Genomic DNA, 17011 nt, shown 5'->3' with positions numbered 1-17011 from the left:
ATTTTTTTCCCCTTCTAGGTCACTGCCCCCTTTTTAGCACTAAATGATGCCTTAAACCCTGGTTTGCCTCGGTTCTAGTAAGCAATCAGAGTGGTGCCCATCCTGAATGGGGAATATCCCACAGGGGATATCCTGGTAGTGAGGGAACGCTGGCTTAAGGGTTTGGGCCCAGGGGGCTTGTGGAGCGAACCACCCACTGGTGGTGCTCCTGAGCAGCCACTGTGATATGGCATCTCCTTTGGCTGTTACAGAGCAGAGATTCCAGAACTGGGAATTGTTGTTTCAGATTCCAGAACTGGGAATGGGAATTTCACCTCCACCCTTTGTCTTTGGCTGTCCTCAGAGATATTTCTCCCTTCAGGCGCTCCTGATTCGTCTTGCAGTTTGAGACAGAGACACATATCCTGCCAGGGATCCCAAGATGGTGGGCAAGCCTAGTTGTCCTCCTTGATCTCACCTTTTCCAGTGTAGAAAATGTGAGTCAGAGAGAAATTTTCTGGGCATTTGGTGCTAGGCAGATTGGGGAGAGGGGCATTGCAGATATGAAAGGCTCATTCTCTTACAGTCTGCTCAGAATTTTTTTCAATTCACTGTGGTCTGATACCTGTCTCTGGCTCATATTTGAGTTCTGAAATGTCACTGGTGATAATCGTAGTATATTTGTTTTTTGTCCTCTGGGGTAGGGGAGAGAGGCCAGTTTGTATCTACACCACAATTTTGGAACCACCTATCAAATGCCTTTTACTCCATCCCTGTTTAGAAGGCTTGCTAGAAGCAGTTTTCTTTCAGCTAGCAGGGCCAGTAATATACCTTCACTGTCCTACTTCAGGAGTATATTAACTCTCCAGCACTATGTCATAGTTTGTAGGGACCTTGATCACCATTCCCTTTTACAACATATCACACTGGTCCATTACATTGACAATATTATGCTAATTTGGCTTGGTGAGTGAGAAATAACAACAACTTTAGATTTATTGGGAAGATATTTGCATGTCAGGCCATGAAAAATCTGACTAAAATTCAGGGGCCTGTTCTCTCCGTAAAATTTCTAGGGGTCCAGTGGTGTGGATCATGTCAAAATGTCCCTTTTAAGGTGAAGGGCAGTTGTTGCATCTGGTCCCTTTTACAACCAAGAAAGAGACACAACACCTAGTGAACCAATTTGGATTTGAGAGGCAACACATTGCTCATTTGGGTGCACTACTCTGGCCCACTTACCAATTGACCTAAAAAGCTGCTAATTTTGAGTGGGGCCCAGAACAAGGGGAGGCTCTGCAGCAGGTTTAGGTTACTGTGGCTTCTCTGCCACTTGAACCATATGATTCGTGAGATCCAGTGGTGCTTGACGTGTCAGAGGCAGATACGGATGCAGTTTAAAGCCTTTCACAGGCCCCCATAGGTGGATAACACTGTGGGTCTTTAGGATTTTGAAGCAATGTCCTGCCTTTATCCATAGATAACTATTTTCCTTTTGAGAGATAGCTCTTGGTCTGCTACTGTGCCTTAGTAGAAACTGAACACTTGACCACGGGCCACCAAGTTACCCTATGACTTGAGCTGCCCATCATGAACTTGGTGTTCTGTGACTCATCAAGTCATAAATTTGGACATGCACAGCAGCACCATCGTCAAATGGAAGTAGTATGTACATGATCCAGCCTGAACAGGTCATGAAGTTACAAGTAAGTTAAATAAGGAAGTGGCCCAAATGCTGATGGCTTGTTCTCCTGCTACAAGACCTTCTTTCTCCTAGCCTACACCTGTGGCCTCATGGAGAGTACCTTATGATAAGTTGAGAGAGGAAGAGAAGAATAGGGCCTAGTTTACAGATGATTCTGCATGATATGCAGGTACAATCCAAAAGCGGACAGCTGCAGCACTATCCCCTCCTTTCTGGGACATCCCTGAAGGACAGTGGTGAAGGGAAATCTTCCCAGTGGGCAGATCTTTGGTAAGTGCACCAGCTTTTGCACTTTGTTGGAAGGAAAAATGGCCAGATACGTTATTATATTCTCATTTATGGACTGTAGCCAATGGTTTGGCATGATAGTCAGAGATTTGGAAGGAACGTAATTGGAAAATCGGTGACAAAGAAATATGTGAAAGATGTATGTGGATATACCTCTCTGAATAGGCAAAGCATATGAAGATATTTCTGTCTTGTGTGAATGCTCCCCAAAGGGTGGCTTCAGAAGAGGAGGACTTTAATAATCCAGTAGATAGAATGACCCATTTTGTCAATACCAGTCAGCCTCCTTCCCCATCTACCCCCCATTATTGCCCAGTGAGCTCATGAACAAAATGGCCATGGTGGCAGAGATTGAAGCTTTTAATGAGCTCAGCAATGTGGACTTTCACCACAAAGGCTGGCTTGGCTCTAGCGACTTCTGAGTACCAAATCTGCCAGCAGCTGAGATCAACATTGAGCCCCCAGTATGAAACCATTCCCCAGGGTGATAACATGGTTACCTGGTTGCAGGTTGATTACATTGAACTACCTCCATCATAGAAAGGGCAGTGTTTTTTCATTATTAGAATAGACACTCTGGATACTCCTTCCATGCATGCAGTGCTTCTACAAAAACTACCATTCATGAACTTACAAAATACCATTCATGAACTTACAGAACTATCATTAATGAACTTAAACATACCTTGTTCACCATCATGGTACTCCACAGAGCAGCATCACTTCTGACCTGGAAACTCACTTCACAGGCAAAGAAGCATGGCAATGAGCTCATGCTCATGGAATTCCCTGGTCTTAGCAAGTTTTCCATTATCCTAAAGTAGCTGGTTTAATAAGATAATGGGATGGTTTTTTGAAGACAGTTACAGTGCCAGCTTGATGATAATACTTTGCTGGGCTGGGGTAGTGTTGTTCAGAGGCTGTAAATACTCTGAATCAGTGTCTTATATATGGTACTATTTCTCCTATAGCCAGGATTCATGGGTCCAGGAATCATGGGGTGGAAATGGGAGTGGCACCACTCACCATTACCCCTAGTGATCCCCTAGCAACATTTTTGATTCCTGTTTCAGTAAGTATGCTCTGCTGGACTAGAGGTCTTAATTCTAGAGGAAGTAAAACTTCCACCAGAAGACACAATGATTCCATTGAATTGGCAGTTAAGATTGCCACCTGGCTACGTTGGGCTTCTGATGCCTCTGAATCAACAGGATATGGAGGGGAGTTATGGTGTTGGCTGGGGTAATAGATCTGGAATACCAAGAGGTAATTGGACTACTACTCCATAATAGAGGTAAGGAAGAGTATGTCTGCAATACAAGAGATCCCTTAGGGTTTCTCTTAGTATTACCATGCCCTGTGACTACGGTCAATGAAACCACAATAGCCCAATCCAAATGGTCTATGAATGACCCACACCCTTCAGGAATGAAAGTTTGGGTAACTCTGTCATATAAAAAGCACCAGCTGAGGTGCTTGCTGAAGGCAAAGGGAATATAGAATCAGTAGTAGAAGGTTGTTATAAATACCAGTAGTGACCACATGAGCAATTAAAAAAACAGGCTGTAATTGCCATGAGTATTTCCTCCCTATTCTGTTAAAATACGTTTGTGCCTATATGTACATATATCAAGCAAATATCTTTGATTTTGTTCCTCTCTTATTCTTTTATCATGTAACATAAGATGTATTGAGTTCATATCAGTATTCAAGTATTATTAATTTTGCATCACAGTACTTAAGTTATGGGATATTAGGAGAAGAGTAAACATCACTCAGGGACTTTACTTCCTCTTCTGCAGAAGGGATTAGTGCATTTTTGGTAGTATACAGGTTAGTTGTATCTTGTTAGATTGAACTATGACCTTGTTATTATCTTTATTTGGAGATTCAATATGGTTTAAGAAGATGCAAATGGGTGTCAAGTTGACTGGGTTTGGCATTGTGGTGGTTAATTTTAAATGTCAATTTTACTGGATTAAGAGAGACCCAGATATCTGGTAAAGCATTATTTCTGGGTGTGTCTGTGAGTGTGTTTCTGGAAGAGGCTGACATTTGAATCAATGGACTGAGTAAGGAAAAGCCACCTCACTCAATATGGGTGGGTACCATCTAATCAGCCAGGGTTCCACATAGAACAAAAAGGCAGTGGAAAGGTGAGTTTGCACTCTCTTTTTCTTCTGGAACTGAGACACCTTTCTTTTGCCATCCTGGGACATCAGAACTCCAGGTTCTTTGGCCTTTGGACTCTGGGACTTATACCAGTGGCTCCCAGGTTCTTGGGCCTTGAGCCTCAGACTGAGGGTTACACCATGGGCTTCCCTGGTTCTTATGCCTTTGGACTTGATGGGGCCATATTACTAGTTTCCCTGGTTCTCTAGCTTGCAGATGGTCTATCATGGGACTTCTCAGCCTCCATAATTTTGAGAGCCAATTCCCCTAATAAATCACCTCTCCTATATCTACCTTCTATATATTCTATTGGTTCTGTTTCTAGAGAACCCTAATACACTAATATAAAATTAAAGTTTGTGAGGAAAACTGTAAGGCTTTTTGTCCTAGCTTTAATCATGTTTTATGTATTTTTTGTGGCTTTTATAGAAAAAGTTTTTAAACTTTGGTAATAAATCATAATGCCTTACATTTATATAATACTTGACAGTTTATCTGCAGCATTGTGATTGAAAACAGGTATTAGCATAACAATGCTGCTGCTGATTTAAATGATTATCTGAAGTTTTCTTGGCTAATAAGTGGTATAGACCGAAATCAAATTCTCTCATCTGAATATCATTTCTGTTTTTTTTTTTGTTTTTATTGAGATGGAGTCTCACTCTGTCACCCAGGCTGGAGTGCAGTGGTGCGATCTCAGCTCATAGAAATCTCTGCCTCCCAGCTTCAAGTGATTCTCTGCCTTAGCCTCCCGAGTGGTTGGGACTACAGGCGTCCACCACCAGGCCCGACTAATTTTTGTATGTTTAGTAGAGATGAGGTTTCACCATGTTGGCCAGGCTGGTCTCAAACTCCTTACCTCAGGTGATCCGCCTCCCTTGGCCTCCCAAAGTGTTGGGATTATAGGAGTGAGCCACTGTGCCTGGCCTGAAATAACTTATTTTATTGAGAATTACACAACAAACATCAATACCTGCATTTTAAAAATATAATCTCCAAATGATTTCTGGGTAAATTATATTCGTTATGTTTTCAATGAATATTATATATGTAAGTGTGTTTATATATGTGTGTGTATATATGTATATATGTGTGTATATATGTATGTATATATGTGTATATGTGTATATATGCACATACATACATATATGTCACCTTATTATGTGCCATGCATTGTTCTGAGTGCCACCCTTAAAATGGCAAACAAAAATACAGTTTCTGCTCTCATTCAGTTTATAATGTAGGGAGAAAGCTATCCATTAGTAAAAAAAAATCACATATACACATGTAATGTAAAAACCGAGAAGTACCTATGATAAGAGGATTTTACATTGTTAGCAAGATTAGAAAAGTCTCCCCAAGGAAATGGTGATAAGGTGAGATCAGAAGAAAGAGTTTCTGTTAGCCAAGCAAAGGAGAATTAAGTTGGGAGAGGAGCCTTTAAAACAGAGAAACTAGCATATGGCAAGCCCCTGTGTCAGAAGGAAGTCTTTCAGATTAACAGACTGAAATCAGATTAGTGTTGCCGGAGCTCCGAAAATAAGGGAGAGTGTGTGAGGGGAAGCCGCAAGGCAAGTGGGTACCCGATGACACAGGACTCTGAGAGACACTTAAAGATTTTGGTCTTTACCTTAGAGTTACAGGAAGCCAACTAAGAGTGTTAAGAGGGGTGTGTGTGTGTGTGTGTGTGTTGATGGCATTGTGCTCACTTAACAAACATCTCTCTGGCTGAGGTGGAAAGAATGGGTTGGAAGAAGGCCAGAGTGGATGTAGGTAAACCAGTTGAAGAGACAATGGTGGTTGAATTAGGTTGGTGGCAGCAGAGAGAGAGAGAAGGAGCATATTTGTGAGGTATTTAGAAGGCTGAAGTAATAGGACATGATTAATTATATAGACAGGCTGAGGGAGAGGTACTTTTAAGGATGAACTTTAAATTTCTAGTTTGAATAGCTGGGTGTATGGTAGATTCACTTATTGATTTAAGGAACACCAGAAGAAACACAGTTTAGGGGGATTAAGATTATAAATTTAGCAGAATATACTCAATTTGGGGTGTCTTTTAGATACCGTAAAGGAAATGTGAAGTAGTATTTGGCTGCATTTGCTCAAGGAATCACCTGGACTGGAGATAAAACATGGTGAGTCATCTACCTACGGATAGTCATTAACATCATGGGTGTAGTTTTCTGATCATCATGGCTGAAGATAGTCTCTCTTGTGCTTTCCTGGGCATTTATTTCCTGAACTCTTTTGACCACTATATCTAGAAGATTTAGGAGCAAACACCAACATTAGCTGGATCTCTGCAGACACCAGTAGAGGGTGCCTAAGAGCTTGCCTGTACCAACTGCACTTGCATTCTAGAAATGTGAGGTAAGAAAAACAGGTAGACCGGATGGTCTAGCCCTACTAAGGCAAGGATGTGTGGTTAATTTCTCCTCTATTCAGTACTATCCTGTAAATAAGAAGGGAATGTAGAGAATTTTGAAAGTGGGGAAAAGGGGCAAAACTTCTCTGAGGAGTTAGAACTTTGAATTGACTATTCAAAATATTTTGTTACGTTGAAAGAGTCTTTTTATTTATTTAGGTTTTAGACAGCAACTTATGTTGAAATGGTAGTGTACAGCAGTAGCAGTGGTACTGCTCCTTTTGGAGCAGGGCTACCATACAGGCAGTGTGTCCAGAGTGGCAGCTCAGAAGCAGTTCTGCCAACATATTTATACCCACTTTTAATTATATGCAAATTAAAGGGCGGTTCATGCAGAAATTTCTAGGATGCAAGTGGAAACTTCCAGGCCATGGGATAGCTGCCACGGAAAGGGATGGTAACTTCTTGGTGTTGCTATGGCAATGGTGAACCAACACAGCACACCGGTGGGCGTGTCTAATGTAGAACTGCTTCTACCCTGGTCCTGTATTAGCTAGTCCTCAATCTGATCCAGTATTCGAATTCCCACCTCTGGAGTCAAGTCCCACCTTCTACCTCACTGTCTTCACTGACTGACACACTGAGCCATTTCTCGCCCACTAGGCCCATGCATCCTTACATCTGTCTTAGCAAAATGCTACAGTCTTCTCACGTCCCTTAAATCATGATCTTCTTTCTTTTCTGTGGATAGACCACTCTTATTCATGGGGGTGTCACAATCATCTCTTTGTCTGAAGGAAGCTTTTAAAAATCTGAGACTTACTTACCTTAAATTGTCATATTTAAGTATTTTTCCCACCACTGGTAGAAATGGGAGCCTCATAAAGATGAAATCAGACCTGGGAAAAGTAGATCTGATTTGTTTGTTGTTATTGCAAATCTCAGTTGTATGGCAGCATTGTGCAAATCAATGCCCTGCTACACCATAATTTAAAAATCTAGGTTTTTCTGATCCTTTAGCTTATTATAAACCTTACTGTGTCTTACAGAGTCCATAGAGTTAATTGGTAGCAGAACTGAAGAACCAAGTTCTTGCTACCATGTTTTAAGAACTATCATAAGATAAAACTTGTGCTCTTTCTAAACTTGTTTTCCTAGATATTTTATATTCATTTTATGTTAATCATGTAATAAAGAATATTTGGTTTGATATACAAATAGTTAACTTTTGTGTACTTTTGTATATAAACAACTAGTAGTTGTGCATATATAAATTAAATACAGTCATGTGCTGCATAATGACATTTTGGTCAGTGACAAACTGCATATTATGGTGATCCTGTAAGATTACAATGGAGCTGAAAAATTCCTATTGATTAGCATATACTATGCTATACTTATCATTATTATAGTTAACTGTAAAATAGCCTCAAGTAGTTCCTTCAACAGGTATTCCAGAACAAGGCATTGCTATCATGATTGTGCGACTACACTCCAGCCTGAGTGTCACAGCAAAACCCTGTCTCAAAAAAAATTAAATAATTAAAAATTAGAAGGCTTTCCAGCATGATAACACAGGAGATGACAGCTCCATTTCTATTACTGTCCCTGGAGACCTTCCAGTAGGACAAGATGCAGAAGTAGAAGACAGTGATACTAATAATCTTGACTCTGTGTAGGCCTTACCATGAATGGAGCGTGCAGGACTGGAAATTGCTCTGGGTGAGTGAATGAGTGAGTGGTGAGTGAATGTGAAGGCCTAGCACGTTACTGTACACTACTGTAGACTTTATAAACACTGTACACTTAGATACACTAAAATTGTATAAAGTATTTTTCTTTCTTCAATAATAAATTAACCTTAGCTTACTGTAACTTTTTTTACTTTATAAACTTTTAATTTTTAAAAAACCTTTTGACTTCTTATAATAGCACAGCTTAAAACAAAAACGTATTGTACAGCTGTGCAAAAATATTTTCTTTCTTTTTATGCTTATTCTTTAAGCTTATCCTACTTTTTTTCTTTTTTTTACTTTTTAAACTTTTTTTGTGAAAAACTAACACACAAACAGTAGCTTAGCATCATTATTTGCAATAGCTAAAATATAGAAGCAACCCAATTGTCCATCAATGGATGAATAGAAAAGCAAAATGTTGTATATAATACAATGGATTATCATTTTGTCTTATAAATATAGGAAGAAAATTCTGACATATGCTACAACATGGATGAACTGTTAGGATTTTATGCTAAGTGAAATAAGCCAGTCACAAAAAGATAAATATGATATGATACTACCCATATGAGGTATGTAGAGAACTCAAAATTATAGAGACAGAAAGTAGAATGGTAGTTGCCATGGGCTGGGAGGAGAGTAGAAAGAGAAGCTATCATTTAATTAGTATAAAGTTTCAATTTTGCAAGATAAAAAGAGATCTAAAGGTGGATAGTGGTAACGGTTGCCCAACAATATGAATGTGCTTAATGCCACTGAACTGTGTACTTAAAAATGGTTAAGATATAATCTGGTACCAGCCACTGCAAAAACATGCCAAATTGTAAAGACCATCGATGCTATGAAGAAACTGTATCAATTAATGGGCAAAATAACCAGCTAACATCATAATGACAGGATCCAATTTGCACATAACAATATTAACCTTAAATGTAAATGGGCTAAATGGCCCAATTAAAAGTCACAGACTGGCAAATTGGATAAGAGTCAAGACCCATCAGTGTGCTGTATTCAGGAGACCCATCTCACATGCAGAGACACACATAGGCTCAAAATAAAGGGATGGAGGAAGATCTACCAAGCAAATAGAAAGCAAAAAAAAAGCAGGGGTTACAATCTTAGTCTCTGATAAAACAGACTTTAAACCAACAAAGATCAAAAGAGACAAAGAAAGTCATTACATAATGGTAAAGGGATAAATTCAACAAGAAGAACTAACTATTCTAAATATACATGCACCCAATACAGAAACATCCAGATTCATAAAGCAAGTCCTTGGAGATCTACAAAGAGACTTAGACTCCTACACAATAATAATGGGAGACTTTAACACCCCACTGTCAATATTAGATCAATGAGACAGAAGGTTAACAAGGATATCCAGGACTTGAATTCAGCTCTGCACCAAGCAGACCTAATATACATCTACAGAACTTTCCACCCCAAACTGACAGAACATACATTCTTCTCAGCACCACATTGCACTTATTCTAAAATTGACCACATAATTGGAAGTAAAGCACACCTCAGCAAATGTAAAAGAACAGAAATCACAACAAACTGTCTCTCATACCACAGTACAATCAAATTAGAACTCAGTATTAAGAAAATTGCTCAAAACTGCACAACTACATGGAAACTGAACAACCTGCTCCTGAATGGCTACTGGGTAAATAATGAAATGAAGGCAGAAATGCAGATGTTATTTTGAAACCAATGAGAACAAAGACACAACATACCAGAATCTCTGGGACATATTTAAACCAGTGTGTAGAGGGAAATTTGTAGCACTAAATGCCCACAAGAGAAAGCAGGAAAGGTCTAAAATCGACACCCTAACATCAAAATTAAAAGAACTAGAGAAGCAAGAGCAAACACATTCAAAAGCTAGCAGAAGGCAAGAAATAACTAAGATCAAAGCAGAAATTAAAGAGATAGAGACACAAAAAACGCTTCAAAGAATCAATGAATTCAGGAGCTGTTTTTTTGAAAAGATCAACAAAATTGATAGACAACTAGTAAGACTAATAAAGAAGAAAAGAGACAAGAATCAAATAGTCAATAAAAAATGATAAAGAGGATATCACCACGAATCCCACAGAAATAAAAACTACCATCAGAGAATACTACGAACACCTCTATGCAAATAAACTAGAAAATCTAGAAGAAATGAATAAATTCCTGGACACATACCCCCTCCCAAGACTAAACCAGGAAGAAGCTGAATCTCTGAATAGACCAATAACAGGCTCTGAAATTGAGGCAATAATTAGTAGCCTACCAACCAAAAAAAGTCCAGGACCAGAAGGATTCACAGGCAAATTTTACCAGAGGTACAAAGAGGAGCTGGTACCATTCCTTCCAAAACTATTCCAATCAATAGAAAAAGAGGGAATTCTCCCTAACTCATTTTATGAGGCCAGCATCATCCTGATACCAAAGCCTGGCAGAGACACAACAAAAAAGGAGAATTTTAGGCCAATATCCTTGATGAACATTGATGCAAAAATCCTTAATAAAATACTGGCAGACTGAGAATGATGATTTCCCCTGCACATTGTGCACATGTACCCTAAAACTTAAAGTATAAAAAAAAAAAAAACACTGGCAGACTGAATCCAGCAGCACATCAGAAAGCTTATCCACCATGATCAAGTCAGCTTCATCTCTGGGATGCAAGGCTGGTTCAACATATGCAAATCAATAAACGTAATCCATCATATAAACAGGACCAATGACAAAAACCACATGATTATCTCAATAGATGCAGAAAAGGCCTTCAACAAAATTCAACAGTACTTCATGCTAAAAAGTCTCAATAAATTAGGTATTGATGGAATGTATCTCAAAATAATAAGAGCTATTTATGACAAACCCACAGCCAATATCATACTTAATGGGCAAAAACTGGAAGCATTCCCTTTGAAAACCAGCACAAGACAAGAATGCCCTCTCTCACCACTCCTATTCAACATAGTGTTGGAAGTTCTGGCCAGGGCAATCAGGCAAGAGAAAGAAATAAAGGGTGTTAAATTAGGAAAAGAGGAAGTTAAATTGTCCTTGTTTGCAGATGACATGATTGTATATTTAGAAAACCCCATCATCTCAGCCCCAAATCTCCTTAAGCTGATAAGCAACTTCAGCAGAGTCTCAGCATACAAAATCAATGTGCAAAAATCACAAGCATTCCTATACACCAATAACAGACAAACAGAGAGCCAAATCATGAGTGAACTCCCATTCACAATTGCTTCAAAGAGAATAAAATACCTAGGAATCCAACTTACAAATGATGTGAAGGACCTTTTCAAGGAGTACTACACACCACTGCTCAATGAAATAAAAGAGGATACAAACAAATGGAAGAAAATTCCATGCTCATGAGTAGGAAGAATCAACATTGTGAATATGGCCATACTGCCCAAGGTAATTTATAGATTCAATGCCATCCCCATCAAGCTACCAATGACTTTCTTCACAGAATTGGAAAAAACTACTTTAAAGTTCATATGGAACCAAAAGAGAGCCCGCATTGCCAAGACAATCCTAAGCCAAAAGAACAAAGCTGGAGGCATCATGCTACCTGACTTCAAACTATACTACAAGGCTACAGTAACCAAAACAGCATGGGACTGGGACCAAAACAGAGATATAGACCAATGGAACAGAACAGAGGCCTCAGAAATAACACCATACATCTGCAACCATCTAATCTTTGACAAACTTGACAAAAACAAGAAATGGGGAAAGGATTCCCTATTTAATAAACGGTGCTGGGAAAACTGGCTAGCCATATGTAGAAAGCTGAAACTGGATCCCTTCTTTACAACTTATACAAAAATTAATTCAAGATGGATTAAAGACTTAAATGTTAGACCTAAAACCATAAAAACCCTAGAAGAAAACCTAGGCAATACCATTCAGGACATAGGCATGGGCAAGGACTTCATGACTAAAACACCAAAAGCAATGGCAACAAAAGCCAAAATTGACAAATGGGATCCAGTTAAACTAAAGAGCTCCTGCACAGCAAAAGAAACTATCATCAGAGTGAAAAGGCAACCTACAGAATAGGAGAAAATTTTTGCAATCTACTCATCTGACAAAGGGCTAATATCCAGAATCTAAACAGAACTCAACAAATTTACAAGAAAAAAAAAACAACTCCATCAAAAAGTGGGCAAAGGATATGAACAGACACTTCTCAAAAGAAGACATCTATGCAGCCAACAGACACATGAAAAAATGCTCATCACCACTGATCATCAGAGAAATGCAAATCAAAACCACAATGAGTTACCATCTCATGCCAGTTAGAATGGCGATCATTAAAATGTCGGGAAACAACACATGCTGGAGAGGATGTGGAGAAACAGGAATGCTTTTACACTGTTGGTGGAAGTGTAAATTAGTTCAATCATTGTGGAAGACAGTGTGGCAATTCCTCAAGGATCTAGAACTAGAAATACCATTTGACCCAGCAATTCCATTACTGGGTATATACCCAAAGGATTATAAATCATGCTACTATAAAGACACATGCACACGTATGTTTATTGCGGCACTATTCACAATAGCAAAGACTTGGAACCAACCCAAATGTCCATCAATGATAGACTGAATTAAGAAAGTGTGGCACATATCCACCATGGAATACTATGCAGCCATAAAAATGGATGAGTTCATGTCCTTTGCAGGGACGTGGATGAAGCTGGAAACCATCATTTTCAGCAAACTATCACAAAGACAGAAAACCAAATACCACATGCTCTCACTCATAGGTGGGAATTGAACAATGAGAACACTTGGACACAGGGCGGAGAACATCACACACTGGGGCCTGTCATTGGGTGAGGGGCTGGGGGAGGGATAGCATTAGGAGAAATACCTAATGTAAATGACGAGTTGATGGGTGCAGCAAACCAACATGGCACAAGTACACCTATGTATCAAACCTGCACACTGTGCACATGTACCCTAGAACTTAAAGTATAATAAAAAATGGTTAATATAGTAAATTTTTATGTTATGTGTATTTTATTACAATAAAAAATTAGGGGGGAAAAAGGCATATGGAATGCAAAACAATTGTTTGTTGGATAGGACTGTCCCAGGCATTGTGGGACATCTAACAACCCTGTCTGTCCCCATCATTCTGATAACTAAAAGTTATCAGATTGGACAAATTCTGATCTGCATTTATTTTATTAACTGGTATTTCAATCTGCACAATCAAATCCTTGACCCACCCTGCTGTTCTTAGTGTGATAGTATGCTTGTATTTCTGCGTGATGGACGAGAATTGTATTCTTAACAGCCTTTCTTGTTTGTGTTCAGTTTGGAGCCCAATTCCCAGGGCATGTCCGTCAATTCTAGCTGATTGTAAAAGTGCATTTACACCCCTTTCCCCTAGCCGAACGTCCGCCACTTCTTCACCCTCACTGACTTGGTGCTGATTCACGTGGACTGCACAGTCATGTGAATGGCACACATGGTCATCCAGGCCAAGTCTAAAGGACTGGGTCCTTTTGATATTTGTTCTGTCCATTCCGGGAGATTCCTTCTGACTAATGTTAAGTTTTTTTCTCCAGTTATAAATCTTTCCCTAGCAAGAGCCTATTAGCCAGCAAGAGATTGAGCCCAATGGCATTAGCAGACATACGGAATCAAAAGTAGGTCAGATCCAGTATGTTCCAGCTGTCATTTCTGGCAGTGAGGAATGACAGGCATTTTAATTTAAAGTGAATGAGATTCCTGTTAGCAGCATTTCCTGCTGCTTAGCTCTTCCAGATCTCCGTTTGAAAATAGCTTTGAAAGGCTCACCTTCCTTCTGGCTAAGAGGGGTCCAGTCCTTGGTTTAGCTACAGGTCAGGTCCTTTCTGATCTGATTCATCACTCCTCTTTAGTCTCCTATGTTGCCATTTCATTCCCTAACACGTAGTGCCCTGACAACACCAAACAGTTCAATAATTTCCAAGTCTTTAGCTAGGTATCTCTTCAGTTTGGGAGGCTTGCCTTCCCTTCCTCTTGATTCATTCCTAAAAACTGCAGCTCAGGCAATGCCTCTGTCATAAAGCCTTGTTTTACCACCCCCAACAATAGTGTTAAGCCCTCTGTGTTCTTGCCTTCCCTTCCTCCTGATTCATTCCTAAAAACTGCAGCTCAGGCAATGCCTCTCTCATAAAGCCTTGTTTTACCACCCACAACAATAGTGTTAATCCCTCTGTGTTCTTTGTAGGCTCTGTACATTTTACATGCTTCCACTGTTACATACACTGCACTGCATTACAATTTATAATTTAATTATTTGTTCATCTTCCACATTACATTGGGAGTTCCTTGTGAGCCAAGCTCTTCTCTTTTTTTTTCTTTCTAAAATAAACTTTACTTTTTGGAGCTATTTTGGATGTACAGAAAAATTACAAAGATACCATAAGTGAGTTCCCATATATCCTGCACCCAGTTCATCTTATTATTAATATCTTACATTAGTATGGTACATTTGCTACAATCAATGAACCAATATTGATATATTATTATTAACTAAAATCCATATTTTTTTCAGGTTTCTTTAGTTTTTACCATATGTCTTTTTTTTGTGTGTGGTGGTTGTAACAGAATCTACCACATAGCATTTAGTTGTCATATCTTCTTAGGCTTCTCTTTGCTGTGACAATTTCTCAGACTTTTTTTGGTTTTGATGCCTTGACAGTTTCAAGGATTGGGGATTTGTCTGTTTTCCTCGTGAGTTGACTGGGGTTTGGGTTTATACAGTTAACATGATTTCATACTGTCGATGGTGACCTCGGTCAGCTGGCTAAGTTACTCTTTGTCAGGTTTCTTCATTGTAGTTACTTGCTCTCCACCCACTTCCATACTGTATTCTTTGGAAGGAAATCACTTTATACAGTTTATATTCAAGGAGTAAGGAGATGTGTTCCACCTCCTTGAAGGCAAAGTATCTACCTAAATTATTTGGAATTATTCTGCATGGGGGATTTATCTCTTGTGCCCATTTTACATATGTTTTTATGTCCTTGAATACTGAGTACTTAGCATAGTATGGATAAATTGTAGGCACTTAATGTGTTTTAGTAGTTATTTTCCAAACATCCATTGTCTATTTCTCTCAATGTGGACATAATATTAATAACAGCCTCAATAACAAGAATATATAAATAGAAAATGCTATTTTAGAAGCAGTATTGTTAGTATTTTAGTTCATTTAATCCTCAGTAATCCTATGAAGATGACATTATTTTTAACACCAAAGAGGATTATGACTTATCTAAGATCATACAGCTAATAAGTTGTAGAGATAATACTCAAACCCATGCTGTCTGACTCCAGAGTCCACACTGTTAAGGCTATAGAGGCTGGAGTGCCTCTTTGGTCTACTTCAATTACCTTGCCTCGTTCCCTTGAACTTATTCTCTATGCAAACAGGTTTCAATATGGAGAGTCCCCAGCTGAGTCTTCAAGGAGAGTCTTTTGGTTTCCATGAATTCTACTTTAAATCTATGAGGCGTCCAAAGAACACTAGGGAAGAAGTTTGTAAGAAATCTTAAGAGGCCTCTCTTCTGAGGCTTTCTTTGGAACACCTCTTTGGAACACCCATCAAGTTCTTCAAGTTATAGAATCCAGACTGAAACTTTGAGCTCTGAGAATGAGCAGAACATACTCAGAAGTTAGAAACAAGAGGAGCTTGCTAGTCTCACGGTCTTGTTATTTTTCACTCCTTAAATGAGGGCACAAGGCTCATCTTATAAAATAACTTAATAATATAACAAGAATGCTCAGCTATCAGAGTTTCTAGAATAACTTGACGTTTGAGCTAAGAATAGGCCAGACATTTTAACATTGGAACTGTGATAGGAAATCTGAGATATATTGCCAATATACTAATTAGGTATGAGTTGGGGAAAGGTGTAACAATCCCAAACATTTTCTCTACTTTCTATGATGCATAAAATTTGACCTTCACAGGAAAATTCCTTTGGGTCTTGAATATCTTGCTGCAAGGTTTGAATAAAATGGATAGATTAATTCATAGTTTTTATAGTCTGTCCCATGTCTGGATTCCAGAGTGAAATCAGCCATTATAGATAAGGAAAAGAGAAACTAAAGATAGGGAGGAAACTGAAATTTTTGCAGCAACCAGCTGCTATTCTTGAGTAGCAAGGAATTATGAAATCTTGCACAGTTTATCTTGGTACAGCTTGTTTATATACTGAGTAATAATATCCCAAAATAGAATATACTCTAAGCCCAGAGTTTAAGAGAGATCTTAACAGTTTATTTTAAACTCCATTTAAAAACACAGCAAACAATATCTCCTAAAGCATGATCTTGTATTTTGATTTACAGCTACAGGAACCTAAGAATAAACTCCTTTAGTCACGGAGTTCCTTTTAACCAAAAGTTGCGAAGATTACAAATCACGCACTGAGCCTTTCAGATTCCCTTATTTCCCAGGCCAATCTGTTTGTCATCAAAGAAATGTGCCAAGCTCCCACATGGGCATGCAGCTAGAATTGGCTCAGATGCAAAAAAATTATTTATGCAAAATTACTTGTGAATTTTCAGTCATCCTTAAGAGATGATTTATTGGGAAGGGAATGCTTAGCAGGCTACAGATGGTGATAACACATAACCCAGAGCTCTATTATAACACTCTTGGTAGCTAACGTTCCTACATAATGAGAGAGGTAGGGATTTTTCCTCTTTTCTTCAGCATTTTGCATTGAGATTCATAATCATTTT

The 17011-nt window shown here is 38.9% G+C and overlaps 1 long non-coding RNA gene across 2 annotated transcripts in view; it reads left to right on the top strand.

The window, feature by feature from the left end:
* Nucleotides 1–293: 293 nt before the first annotated feature.
* Nucleotides 294–17011, top strand: part of LOC129048312 (uncharacterized) — a 63046-nt gene continuing 46328 nt past the window's right edge. The window contains exons 1-2 of one of the 2 annotated variants that reach the window (XR_008510544.2): nt 294–476; nt 1854–1954. This is a non-coding gene — a long non-coding RNA (uncharacterized LOC129048312). The remainder of the gene's footprint in view (nt 477–1853; nt 1955–17011) is intronic. The other variant, XR_010141594.1, reaches the window with a different exon arrangement.

Source organism: Pongo abelii, chromosome 8 (genome assembly GCF_028885655.2).
Source record: "Pongo abelii isolate AG06213 chromosome 8, NHGRI_mPonAbe1-v2.0_pri, whole genome shotgun sequence".
Taxonomy (NCBI): domain Eukaryota; kingdom Metazoa; phylum Chordata; class Mammalia; order Primates; family Hominidae; genus Pongo; species Pongo abelii.
The sequence above is the reverse complement of the archived record's forward strand: the minus strand, read 5'-3'. Positions and strand labels throughout refer to the sequence as shown.